This window comes from Castor canadensis, chromosome 2 (assembly GCF_047511655.1).
Source record: "Castor canadensis chromosome 2, mCasCan1.hap1v2, whole genome shotgun sequence".
Taxonomy (NCBI): Eukaryota; Metazoa; Chordata; class Mammalia; order Rodentia; family Castoridae; genus Castor; species Castor canadensis.
This window is the reverse complement of record NC_133387.1, coordinates 176,474,353-176,488,117: the sequence shown is the minus strand read 5'-3', so window position 1 is coordinate 176,488,117 and position 13,765 is coordinate 176,474,353. Positions and strand designations below refer to the sequence as shown.

Here is a 13,765-nt window from a genome sequence, read left to right as displayed (position 1 = left end):
TGTTGTTGTACGTACAATACCAGGATTGTGCTTTATTGTTGTTGATGGATAATTTTCCGTTGTACGAATAATTCTATTCCTTGGAGCATAGGCTAAATGTAATTATTTCCTTGTGCTTATTGGCCTCTAAAATTACTGGTTTAAACTTGGAAACATTTTGAATACTTCATGTTGAATTGTGGAAAATAATCATCTAATTTCGTTTCATAATCTCAATTTCTTCCTTCTGAGCCACTATGGAAAGCAATCATAAGTGAGGGAATGTGTGCCAATTTTTAATTAATATGTAATTAAATATTTCTCCAATCATTGGCTTTTCAATTGCCCTTGCTATAAGTTGGATATTTCATTTTGCATCTAAATAATTCTAGGAATTAAGTCTTTAAGAATTTATACATAATTACTCTCCTTATAAGTGAAATGTATACACAAACATACACATGCATTAGGAAAAAATACAACCATCAATGAGATTCTGCATATAATATCTCACCCCAACTTCCCAAAACTGCTCTTCTTGGTAAAATCCCAGGAGACACTAAAACAAAAAAGTGCCATAATAGCCCCACATTATTGTATCATTTGCTATAAATGTGTTTACAACCTTTCTGAATCATTTGTTTACTTAATAAGTACTGCAAAAATATCTTATTTGTCAGGATAGAGTAAGTCAGTTTCCCAAGACATTGTTTTATCAAGGAATTTACGAACATATTACTTGTATATACTCTAAAACAAAATATAAATTTACAAGAAAAACTGGAATACAATATTCATTAGAATTCATGTATTAAGAGGTCAGGATGGTTTTCTAAAAAAATAAGAAAATTTTACATTCAATGCAAAATACTCTTGAGGCACTTAGAAGAAGATAGTGGATCAGAGACACCAGACATCCAAAACAACAGGTGTGTGGCTACACGGCTAGCTGAGGTGTTGTGGAAAAGCTCTGGAGTACAGCAACTAGATGTCAAAAACCATGTGAAACCCAGAAATATTGGATTCTAGACTTGTAAGAGAAATGAAGAGCCCTAACAGGAGCTGGGTAGGGGAAGCCCTCCCCCAAAAAGGGGCTAAAAATCAAAGAGAAAAAGAAGAATCCCTGGAGATTTCCCCCAGTGCAGAATCAAGCAACATGCAAATAAAAAGTCTAAGCAGACACCTGACCTGGGATCTATATGGCCAGCTGATGCTGAAGAAGTTACCTGCATTTCTCTGCACAGTTCCTAACGGGAAGACGTCTTAATCAAGGTCCTATCTTCTGAGCTTATAGCTTGCTTCATCAGAGCTCCCTGCAATTTAGTATCTCCAACTTTCAACAGCCTCTTCTCATTTACACAGCAGCCAGTCCCCTGCCCCAGAGACAGTGGGCCCTTGGAAATGACTGTGACTCTGACACAAGTGTATGAAGAGGAACTGATTTCTGCAATGCAGAAAGTGCTTCTGTGAAAACCTATTCACAGCAAAAACAGAAACTTTCCCACATATAGAAAAAATATGGATATTCAGGTACAATTTGGGGTACTCCACATATACATGGTCAAAAACAAAGCTCTCCACACTGTATTATAGTTAAGATGCCACGAGTCAGAACAAAGAAAGAATACTGAAAGTACTAAGAGAGGTTTCCAAGTTACTTACAAAGGCAAGTCTATCAGACAACAAACCTTTCACCAGAAATCCCCAAAGCAAGGAGAGTATATAATGACCCTTTTCAAGTCTTGAAACAAAATAGCTGCCAACCTATTATGTCTAGCTAACTTATTCTTCAATAGTGAAGGGAAAATAAATACCTCTACAAATATGCATATAGTAAAGGGATTCATGAGGACTAAGCCAGCATTGCAGAAGATACTTAAAAGAATTCTATATGCAAAAAAGGAAGAAAGATGTGCACATTCAGAAGTGTTTAGTAAAGATCTCACAAGAAGAATAGATAAACAAATAAGAATTAGGAAAGAGTCAAACACTACTAATTTCAGCAAACCAACAAATCTCCAAGATGACTAAAGAAGAATGAAAGAACACAGAGAATTCAAAGCAACCAGATTAAAAATATAGGAACTAATACACAACTTTCAATAAAACCCTGAACCTTATTTAACCTTAAACCTTTATTTAGTGCTCCAATTAAAATGTTAGGTTAAAAAGAGCCCCAACTATTTGCTATCTGCAGAAAATTCACCTCAGTAGTAAAGGCATACACAGACTGAAAGTGAAAGGAAGGCAAATAATATTCCAAGCAAAAGGAAACTGAAAGCAATTAGAATAGCTACACTTATATATGACAAAGGAAATTTCAAGCTAAAATTATTCAAAAAAGACAAATAAGAAAACTATATATTAATAAGGGGAAAAATTCATCAAAAGGATCTAACAATTATAAATATATATGCACCAAATATTGGCACCCTCAATTATGTAAGACAAACACTAGTGTCTACAAAGGGAGAGCTAGGGCCCAATTACAGTAACAGTGGTGACTTTAGTACCCCTTTCTCATTAATGCATAGATCATATAGATAAAAGAACCAACAAAGAAACATCAGAGTTCAAGTGCACTATAGATCAAATGGATTTAACAAACATCTACAGATTATTCCATCAGCTACAGAATATATACTATTCTCAGAAGCTTATGGAACTTTCTAAAAAATCATATTTTAGATCATAAAGAAAGTCTTAAGAAATATAAAAATATTGAAATTATTTCTTCAATCAAATGGAATAAAACTAGAAATCAACACCAAAATAAACTATAGAAATTATAAAATATATGGAGAATGAAAAATACACTTTTGAATGACAGGTGGCTCATGTCACTGAAGAAATCAAAGAGGAAATTAAAAAATTTGAAAATGAAAATACCATTTACTAGAACCCGTGGGATACAACAAAGGTAGTTCTGAGAATGACATTTATAACTATCAGTGCTTACATAAAAAAATCACAGAGATCTCAAATGTATACCCTAACAATGTACCTGAAGGACTTAAAAAAAACAAGGCAAACCCAAATTAGAAAAAGGAAAGAAATAATAATGATCAGAGCTGAAAATAAAGAAATGGAGATAAAAAGAGCAAAATAAAAGGTCAGTGAAACAAAGAGTTGGCTCTTTGAAAACATTAACAAAATTGACAAACTCATAGCCAACATAGTCAAAGAAAGAGAGAAGACCAAAATTAATAGAGATTGAAGAGGAGACATTATAAGATACCAGTGAAATCCATAGTATCATTTAAGAATGTTTTGAATGCTTAAATTCCAAAAAATTCAAAAATCCAGAAAAAAAACCAAATTTTAAACACATCTGGCCTACCAAAATTGAAGAAAGAAGATATGTAAACTCTAAAACAGATCAATGCAAACACTGAAATTTAAACAGAAATTAAACATGTCCCAACAGGTAAAGCCATGAAGCCACTATTACCCTGACACCAAAACCAGATGAGGACACAAACAAAAAGAAAACAATTGGTCAATATCCTTGATGAACGTAGTGCAAAAATTCTCAGAGAGAAGATACTTAAAAACCAGGGAAGCATAGATGGTTCAACAAACATGAACAAATAACCATAATATAGTACATAAGTAGAATCAAGGATAAAAACTACATGATTATCATAATAGAAGGAGGAAAAGCCTTTGACCAAATTCAAAATCCTTTCCTGATAAAATCCTGGGACCAGGTATATAAGGATCATATCTCAGCACGATAAAGGCTATATAAGGCAATCCTGTAACCATCAACATATTCAATGGTGAAAACTGAAGGTGTCTCCTCTAAAATCAGAAGTGAGACAAGTGTGTTCACTTGCTCTATTTTTATTCAATATGGTGACTGAAATCTTAACCATAATAAGAAAGGGAACAGGAAGAAAGCAATGAAATATAAGCAGTAGAAGAAGAAGACAATGTATTCCTATTTTCAGGTGATGTGAGTTTTTTTATTATTATTCATTTATTCACATGTGCATACATTGTTTGGGTCATTTCTCCCCCCCAATCCCCTCCCCCACCCTCTCCCCCTTCCCTACCTCCCCCCCTTGCTTCCAGGCAGAACCTGTTCTGCCCATATCTCTAATTTTGTTGAAGAAAAGACATAAGCATAATAAGGAAGACAAAGTGTTTTTGCTAGTTGAGTTAAAGATAGCTATATAGAGATTCCTAGCATTGCTTTCATGTACAAATGTGTTACAACCCAAGTTGATTCATCTCTCACTGATCTTTACACTGGTTCCTAATCCCCTTCTCATGCTATTCACAATAGCCAAGTTATGGAAACAACCAAGATGCCCCACTACTGATGAATAGATCAAGAAAATGTGGTATTTATACCCAATGAAATTTTACTCAGCCATGAAGAAGAATGAGATCTTATCATTTGCAAGTAAATTGATGGAACTGGAGAACATCAATCTGAGCGAGATTAGCCAGGCTCAGAAGACCAAAAATTGTATGTTCTCCCTCATATGCAGACTTTAGATCTAGGGCAAATGCAGCAATGTGGTTGGACTTGGATCACATGACAAGGGGAGAGCACATACGGGACATATAGGAATGGGTAGAAAACCCAAAACATGAAAGTGTTTGATGTCCCCACTCCAGAAGAACTAATACAGAAACCTTAAAGTGACAGAGATCAACATGAGAGGTGATGTGACCTTATACTTAGAAGACCCTGCAGACTCCATCAGAAAGCTCCTAGATCTGCTAAACCAACTCTACAAAGAAGCAAGATACAAAATCAACATTAAAAATTCATTACCTTTTTATGCACCAATAATAAACTTGCTGGGGAAGAAATCATTAAACCAATCCCATTCATAATAGCTCCTTTGAAAAATAAAATACCTACGAATAAACTCAAGCAAGAAAGTGAAGATCTCTATGATGAAAATTAGTTTTTAAAACATGAAGAAAAAAATTGAAGTAGACACTAAGATAAGGAAACAACATCTCATTTTCACGGATCAGCAGAATGATCATATTATTAAAGTGGTCATATTACTGAAAGTATTCTGCAGCGTCAATAGAATCCCCATCTTAATACTAATGACAGAACTAGGCAAAAAATCCTGAAATTCACATGGAAACACAAAAGATGCCAATTAGTCAAAGCAATCCTGAGCAAAAATAACAATGCTGGAGGTATTACAACATCTGGTTTTAATTTTTTCTACAGAGCCACACAGAAAAATAACATTGAACATGTGCACAACATAAACCACTTACCTACAGTCATCTGCTTCTTGACAATGGAGCAATGATGTGACATAAGGAGAAGAAAAATCTAAATTGAAATCTTTAAGAAGGATTTTAGAGTCTAGAAAAATAGGAACCAAATTCTTTCCCGAAGGAAAGATAATAAATAGCATGTATCCCCAGGTCTAAGCCACATTCCTTATCTTAATAATTATATAACTTAGTTATCAATAATTGATTTGTTATTTTTATGTATTCTGACAGTGTAGGTTTTGTCTCGGCTATTTTTGGAAAGGGAGGAACATATAACAGTGTAGTTTACTGGACCCCTTCTAGGGGTTGTTATAGATAATACCATAGGTTGGTAATCACAGAAGAAATGAATCAAATTGTTGATATTTCAGGAATAAAAAGTGAATGAATACATCAGAGGGATTTGTAGACACTTTTGAATCACAGTGAGTTGACTTAACTGGTCTCAGGATGTTTGACTATATTAGACTGACATACTGCATTATGACTGAGATGGCCAAAGTGAAAGGGTTTTTCTAATCCAACAATGGCAGACACAACTGTGACTTTTTCATCCCTCTATGGGCTAACAGAATCAGTTGTTATAAAAGACAAAGGAAATACTTATCTTCATCCTGATCCAAAGACATTTGCCATTAGCTCTTTCATTGGACTGAACAGGGATAGGAACCTTACAGTTTAGTGCAGATTAGAGGATGTGGCTATGATATGAAAACACTATATGATGTGATTTAGAGAAATGAAGAGGTATTCTATATAATTTTTTACATTAAAAAGATTGCAGACAACTTGAAAAGGTAGGTGATTTGTTATTTTACTTTTCAAAGTATTGTATTATTAAAATAAAGCTGCTATCAATAGAAAATCCTCTTTCCTAGAAAACAAGCACACTTGTAAGAGGTCACTGTGATGCTCTAAGTATGCTACAACCACTTTCATCAGAGTTCACTTTTTTAGCATACTATTTTATTCATTTCAAAAGTGCTATTTCAACTAATATTCCAGTTCCAGTAAGCAGGACCAAGAATGTTCAAGTTAACAAGTTTAACATTAAAGGAGAAAAAATGGAATCATATTTGTGATGTTTCTATATCCACACAAGCACTTTAGAATTCCTGCTTTGTCTGTTTACTAGGATTATTCCTTCCTTGGCATTGCCACTGTATTTAAACCTAAGTTTTACAGTCCCTCTTCTATTTTTGTTCAAATTATTTATCTTAATCATGTAATCCTTTCTGTTACATGTCTGTCTTCTCCAGAAGTCTTTATATTCCAAAGGTGCAAAGACCATATCTGTTTTATTCAATACTACACCCTCGTTAACTAGCACTGTGTTTTATAAATAGCAAACTGCCAGTAAGCATTGGGTGTGACTTTAATGGCTGCTCTTTGACTTAATTGTGTTGTAAGTTACCCACTGATTTTTCACTTATAATAATATTTTGAATAACTTATGAATCATATAACAATCCAAAATAATGATACGTAAAGTGTTGTGATTTTTGTGTTTTAATGACAAAGTGATTAATATAAGCAATAAAAATTATTGGCTGATAGATGATACTGTTGTGGAATGATATACAGATATTATACAAATGATAGAAAATGAGTAAAAACATCTAAAAATTTTCATGATTTTCATAAAAGCAGAATAAATTAGACATTTGAAATGTAGAACGTGTTAGTGTATCAAATAATCCTAAACCGAAGTAACCATTTAAATTAGATACCTCTATATCTGTGGTAGTTAGAAATGTGTTTACAAAATTTTAACATTCTCTCTGAAAGGTAGAGTCTAATTTATCTTTCAGTGACTACAAGCTGCCCTTAACAACTTGCAATAAAGAAAAATAAAAGCAGCAGTGATGGTATGTGACTTTGGAGAAAAGGTCATGAAAGGCTCTGCAGGTTGTTGCTTAGACCCTCCTTTGGGTCACTCATAGTACAGGAAACAGCTGACATACACGTGAGAACATGTAGGTGGCTAAATGAAGAGGCCCATATGATGAGTGAGATATGGAAGGCATCTGCTAACAGCCCTGTACTGAGCTGCCTTGCAAGCAGATCCTGTGTCAGAGGACTGCTGCTCAAGCTGACAATGTGATTGCAAATGTCCTGTTAGACCCCAGCTAAGATCACTCAGCTAAGCCACCCCAGAATTACTGACCATTAGAGACAATGTAAGAAATAAATTGCTCTAAGCTGCAAAGTTTTAGAGTAAAGCATTGCACTACAATAGGTACCTTTAGCACAATAGCATAGATGATGCAGGTGATCCACGAACTTTCCAATAAGACTGTTCATGAGATGTGTGAGGGTAGAAAATCAGGTGATCATATATTTATGCTTGATTTATAGCACAGAGAGAAAGATGTGCAAAAATGGATGTGGAAAGATAATTTTCTCCATTTTGCCTTGTATGTGTCATTTAGCAAACATTCTACCCAGGTCCTTATTGAACTATGCAAATGGAGAATTTTAAGTTCATTACTCAATCAATGACTAAATTAATGAATGAATATTGTTACTATTGTAATTGAATTTAGGATTTTCCTATCATTGTGAATGTTACCCAGAGTGTTTCCCTCGTTACCCCAGCATTAACACTATTGTCTATACAGTTACTCAAAGTCCCTGTGCCTCAGTTGTCTTGCACATAATGGAGATGTGGTCCAGATTGCATTAGTTAATATATGCAAAGTATTTATCACAGTAAACTATGTATATAAAGAAAGATGTATAAGTAGCTATCATGATACAGAATTTTGTCCTTTAATTATGGCAGAATGCCTGAGAAAAAACTTAGGATTTAATTATAGGTTCAGCCAGCCTGGCCATGAATACTTCTCTGTTCCTGGTTTTTCCCACTGAGTACATCATAGAATCTGTCACTTAGGACCCTGTGATTAATTTAGTCAGTACACATAGATGATTTCTAGCCCTGTCGTATACATGATAAGCAGGCTTGCAATGTTAGTACTTAGTTTAGGCTGTTGAAGTGAATCTAAACACATGTTTCTTTGTTTTGAAGTTGATTTGATTAAATTGAAATACATAAATAGTAAAATATTCAAAAAATGACTATAATGTTAGTGGTTTAATTTCAACTAATGACAGATATTCTAGAATTCCAAGAAATGAATAGTACCTACAATGGATAGAAATGTCTGGCTCAAAAAGGCTTTACAAATTTACAAACTCTGTTCTTCCATTTTTTTTTATCGTGGCACTGAGGTTTTTGAACTCAGGGCCTCACATTTGCTAGGCAGGTGCTCTTACCACTTGAGCCACTCCACCAGCCCACGTTCTTCCATTTTAAATGATAATTTGCTAACTACCTTCTCAAAAGATTTAATGAATGATGTCCACCACCAGATTTCCCTGCAGTCAAAGGAGAAAAGCTCTAAATTGAAAGAGATATAGGTAAGCCAAAGAAATTACAAGCTCAGGTTAAACTTACATTTACCAAACTGCAATCCTACTCTTAAATGTCAGCCTTGTCTACACCAGTTCCTGGCTGTATGTAGTGGAGAGAGATGCTGTAGTAGAACAGATTGAGACACATATTTTGGCCTCTAGAACATCACAGTTCATGGCAATACAAGTGACAAGAGAAACAGATTGTATGAAGCAGAAAAGATAACATTGCTTGGCAAATTGAGACAGGAAAAATTGCTAGGGCAATCTAAAGAGCTATACTGAAGGGGTAAATCAGTGTCCTGGTCTACCCATTCCCCATGATATCACTATTTAAACTCTCAAGAAATGAGAGAAACTAACTTTGCCCAACTGACTATTTGGAATAATCATGAGGTAACAGGAACAGATCTGAAGCAATCTCTAGAGGAAGTTCAAGGAGGAACTGCTCCTGACTCTTCTCCCTCAAATGCTGGGTCACCTGAATTAACACTTTCCTCAGGGATGACTTCACATCCTTATTTCCCAAGGAATAAATCAGAGGATTGAGGGAAGGGTTGCAGCACTATTTAGGACCTGAACAACAGCATCTAAGCAGGGATTGGAAGAGGTCTAAGGTAGACAAGAATCACAGGTCCATAGACCAAAGTGACAGAAGTCAGGCGGGCACTGCAGGTAGAGAAGGCTCTGCACCTGTCTTCTGAGGAATGGATCTTCAATATGGAGATAACAATGCGAGTGTAAGAAGTGAGAATAAGTAGAAAACACACCAATGCAACAACACCTATCATCTGTGCTACAGAGGTGTCTGCACAAGCCAGGGGCAGCACCACTGGAATGTCACAGAAAAAACTGTCCACTTCATTGGGGCCACAGTAGGGTAACTTAAAGATAAGAAATGTGCTCCCATGTAGACAGTCCCCCAGCCAAGTGCCCACTGTCAAGCAAGTACACACCCTATGGTTCATGAGGACCATGTATTGCATGGAGTGACAAATAGTCACAAAGTGGTCATAGGCCATCACTGAAAACAGGAAACACTCAGTGCCACCAGGATGTGGTAAAAGAAGATCTGGGAGGCACAGCCTTGGTAAGATATGGTGTGACTTTGCCCCACTAGGTGAACCATCATCTTGAGGGTATTCACAAGAAGGAAATAATATGTCAAACACTGACAGGTTTCCCAGGAAGAAATACATGAGGGTGCGGAGGTTGGAGGAAGCCAAAATGGTGAGGAAGATGAGCAGGTTTCCCAGCAAAGTGAAGAGGTAGAAGGCCAGGAACAGGACAAAGATCATGGTCTCCAGCCCTTCACTGTTAGAAATTCCCAACAGGATGGACTCTGTCACGGAGGTATAATTCCTCCTGTTCATGTGGCAGGCAGCCCTCGAAAAACAAAGCAAGGGTCATGCTGTGAGACCACAAGTAACTGAGGAGAGCTTCACAGCAAAGGATTTCTGTCTAAGGCAGTGGCTGCAAGGGAAAGAAGACCATTGAGGAAAAGGTGACCAATAATACATTTGGCCTTGACAGCAACAATATGTCATATTTGGCCTCAGTTTCTTTGTAAATTAGGCAACAGAATAGTTTTTAGTTAGTAAACCTTTTATTGTGACCAACTCTTGTCCCTAATTTTAGTTTCCCCAAATCTGTCTTATCATCAAGTTTATTGGTCTTTTCTCTTCCCCATGATAAATTTTGTGTCTGGTGATAACTTCATTTTAACATCAGCCTAGTCATACTTTGCTATTAGATCAGTCACTTAAATACATGTATATAAATATTTGAATCTAAACAGAAATTATATATACCTGTTAATTTTAACTCTTATGATACTCTTTTCATAATTAATCATTTGTATTTGAAAGGGAAGCATATAATTTACATTTATAAACTATTTACACACATACAGGAAGTGGACAGAGTCTAGAAGAAGACATTGCACAGGAATAGAAATAACTGCAGCATCCCAATAGATAGTCTCCCTTCTCACTTAGCTGTTCTCCTAAACTACAGATTTCACAACTGCCATTTTCAATTTCATTAATATTATTTAAGCTTAATAAATAATATCAGCACTAGATAAACCACAACCTGAGTTATGTTTTCTGTGCCCAATTTCTTCCATTGCGTTTTAACCTACCATCTGTTTCCACAAGATGTAACTACTTCTCCCCTGTTATTAGTACTTGTTAGTGAGAAATAATATGACATGTCTGTGCTGTTTTATAGATTGCTGCTCTGTTCATTTCTTGTATTATTTTGGTTTTGACAATTGTAAAAGTTTATGCCATGTATAAGAATCTCAGCAACTAGTGGTAAGAATGAAGAGGTGAAGGAAGCAGGAGCTCTTCAGAGCATTGCTGCCCTTAGTCTCCCAGCCAGGCCATGTGTGAGGCTGGACCTCCACAAAGCATAGGAGTAGCTGTGACCCTAACAAAGATATAGCCAGCATAAAATGACTCCTTTCCAATGCAGGATCAGCTAAAACTTCATGCGTGTAAGACTAAGGTGAGAGTGATAATGCAGTAATAGCAAAAGCATTTCAGGTGTAATGACTTTATAGTTAGAAATGAAATTTCAAGTATCTCTAAGATTCTAGAAAAGCAAAGTAAGTCACACAGATATGAAAACATATTATTCTTTGGGCTTTAAATAACATGTTACATACACTGAAACAAATTTACAAAAAAACATTTTGTAAGATAGAAGTGCTTAAACTTTCCTTTTAATCTGAACCTCTCTCTCTTTAGCTCAGAAACCAAATTTGCCCTACTTAATGGACATAGGTGTCGGTCTATAGTGCCTTGGGAAAATGTAAATATCACATTACCTTAGATGCACTCTCACAATAATTCCCTGCGGTCAGTACTGCACACCTTCATGCACAGCTAGTCTCAAGAAATGACCTCAATGCTTGGCTGAGGTAAAGCACCAGGGAGAGCCGAAATTTCAGCACTCCGAACCCCTAGCTGTGGAAGGCTTCCCCATCCCACAATTTACTAACAGAACAGCCTGTGCTGCCCGCAAAACCCTGCCCCATAGGCCCGCAGAGCTCCTGATCCACAGGCCATGGGATCTCCGCTGCTCCAGCCCCGATTCACAGGCCCGACAGGCCCCCGATCCACAGGCCTGCACCATCTCCACCAGGCCTGTGCCTCTCAGGTCCACACAATCTCTGCCAGACCCCCATCCCTCAGCCCCACTGGGATGCAATCTACAGGCCCGCCAGATCACCACAATGACAGGCCTCTGGCTACAGGCTCATGGGGGCCACCTGCCACAGGAGAGCTCCAAACCTGCCTAAGAGACACAGATAGACAGGACTAGATGCTAAAGGAGTAACACCAGAACTACTAAGATTGAAATTCTACTATTCCTTAACCAGTAATTTTTTTTTTTTTTTGGCCTTCCTTTAATGGTTTGGCTGTCTGGTATGCTGTATGATCATCCACCATGTCACCCTGCTCTTCTTTTGGTTCTCCTTTTTTCTTTTTTTCTTCTATTTCTCTTTCTTTCTCTTTTTTCTCCCTCTTCCTTGGTTTTGTTAGTTTCATTATTATAACTCAGCTAATACTAAATTACACATAGTCCAGGGACAGAAATGACACCAAGTGGAAATACAGGAAGAAGAAAAAGGAATGAAAACTGTTTTCTCCCCAAAAATAAATTAGTACAAGATTCAGAGGGAAATAAAGAAAATGGATACCCAGATCCAGACTCAAACAAAACAAAGATAAACTATGCCAAGGAACCCAACGAGCCCACAAGAGGACCCAGAATGAAGAAATCCTGCAAGTAATCACTGAGAATTTCATGGAGATGTTACTAGACATGGTCAACCAAAATGTACAAGAGGCACTCAAGAAATTCCAAAGCAAAAAAAGGAAAGAATATGAGAAAACACAAAAACAAATAAATAAAATCATAAAAGCCCTAAATAAACACCAAAATGCAAAAGAGAGCACCATAGAGAGATAAATGAATTAAGGATGAAAATTGACAACATTAAAAAGGAAGTGACCCATGATATGGAAAAACCTGAGAAAAAAGAATGAAACAGAAATACAAAACAAAATGGAAAGCCATTCCAACAGAATAGAACAAACAGAAGACAGAATCTCAGAACTTGAAGATGAAGTGGTAATTAAAGGAAAAACTGAAGAGCTATTAGTCAAACAACTCAAGACATGTGAAAGGAATATGCAAGAACTCCCTGACTCCATCAAAAGACCAAACCTGAGACTCATGGGCACTGAAGCAGGAGAAGGGGTGCAAGAAAAAAGGAATGCATAGTATATTCAACAGCATAATAACATAACATTTCCCAAATCTAGAGAAAACTATCCTAGTAAGGTACAGGAAGCCTCCAGAATACCAAACATACTTGACCAAAATAGGACTAACCCACAACATATTATTATTAAAACAACAAGGACAGAGACTACAGAAAGAATATTGAAGGCTGTAAGACAGAAAAAACAAATAACATACAAAGGTAAACCCATCAAAATCACAGCAGATTTCTCCATGGAAACCTTCAAAGCAAGAAGAGCATAGAGTGAGGTCTTCTGGGCACTAAACGAAAATAATTCCAACCCTAGGATACTCTACCCATCAAAACTATCATTCAAAGTAGATAGAGCAATAAAAGTTTTCCAAGATAAAGAGAAACTAAAGCAATATATGACCACCAAGCCACCACTACAAAAGATTCTCCAAGGAATTCTGCACACAGAAAATGAAAGCAAACAAACCATGAAACGGCAGGCAATAACAAACACAGGAGAAGAAAAGACAAGAAAGTAGAGAGTAACATTGACTCACCTGCACACAATCAAACCCTTAATCAACAAAGACAACTAAATGACAGGGATCACCAAATACTAACACTAAACATTAATGGACTTAGTTAACTAACACTGAATGTTAATGGACTAAATTCCCCTATCAAAAGTCATCAATTGACAAACTGGATTAAAAAGGAAGATCCAAAAATCTGCTGCCTACAGGAGACCCACCTCATTGACAGAAATAAGCACTGGCTGAGGGTGAAAGGCTGGAGGAAGATCTACCAAGCCAATGGACCCTGTAAACAGGCAGGAGTAGC

The 13,765-nt window shown here is 36.5% G+C and overlaps 1 pseudogene; it reads right to left on the bottom strand.

Annotated features, from left to right (window-relative positions):
- Positions 1-9,031: 9,031 nt before the first annotated feature.
- LOC141418519 (putative olfactory receptor 10D4) lies at positions 9,032-10,055 on the bottom strand (annotated as a pseudogene).
- Positions 10,056-13,765: the final 3,710 nt, after the last annotated feature.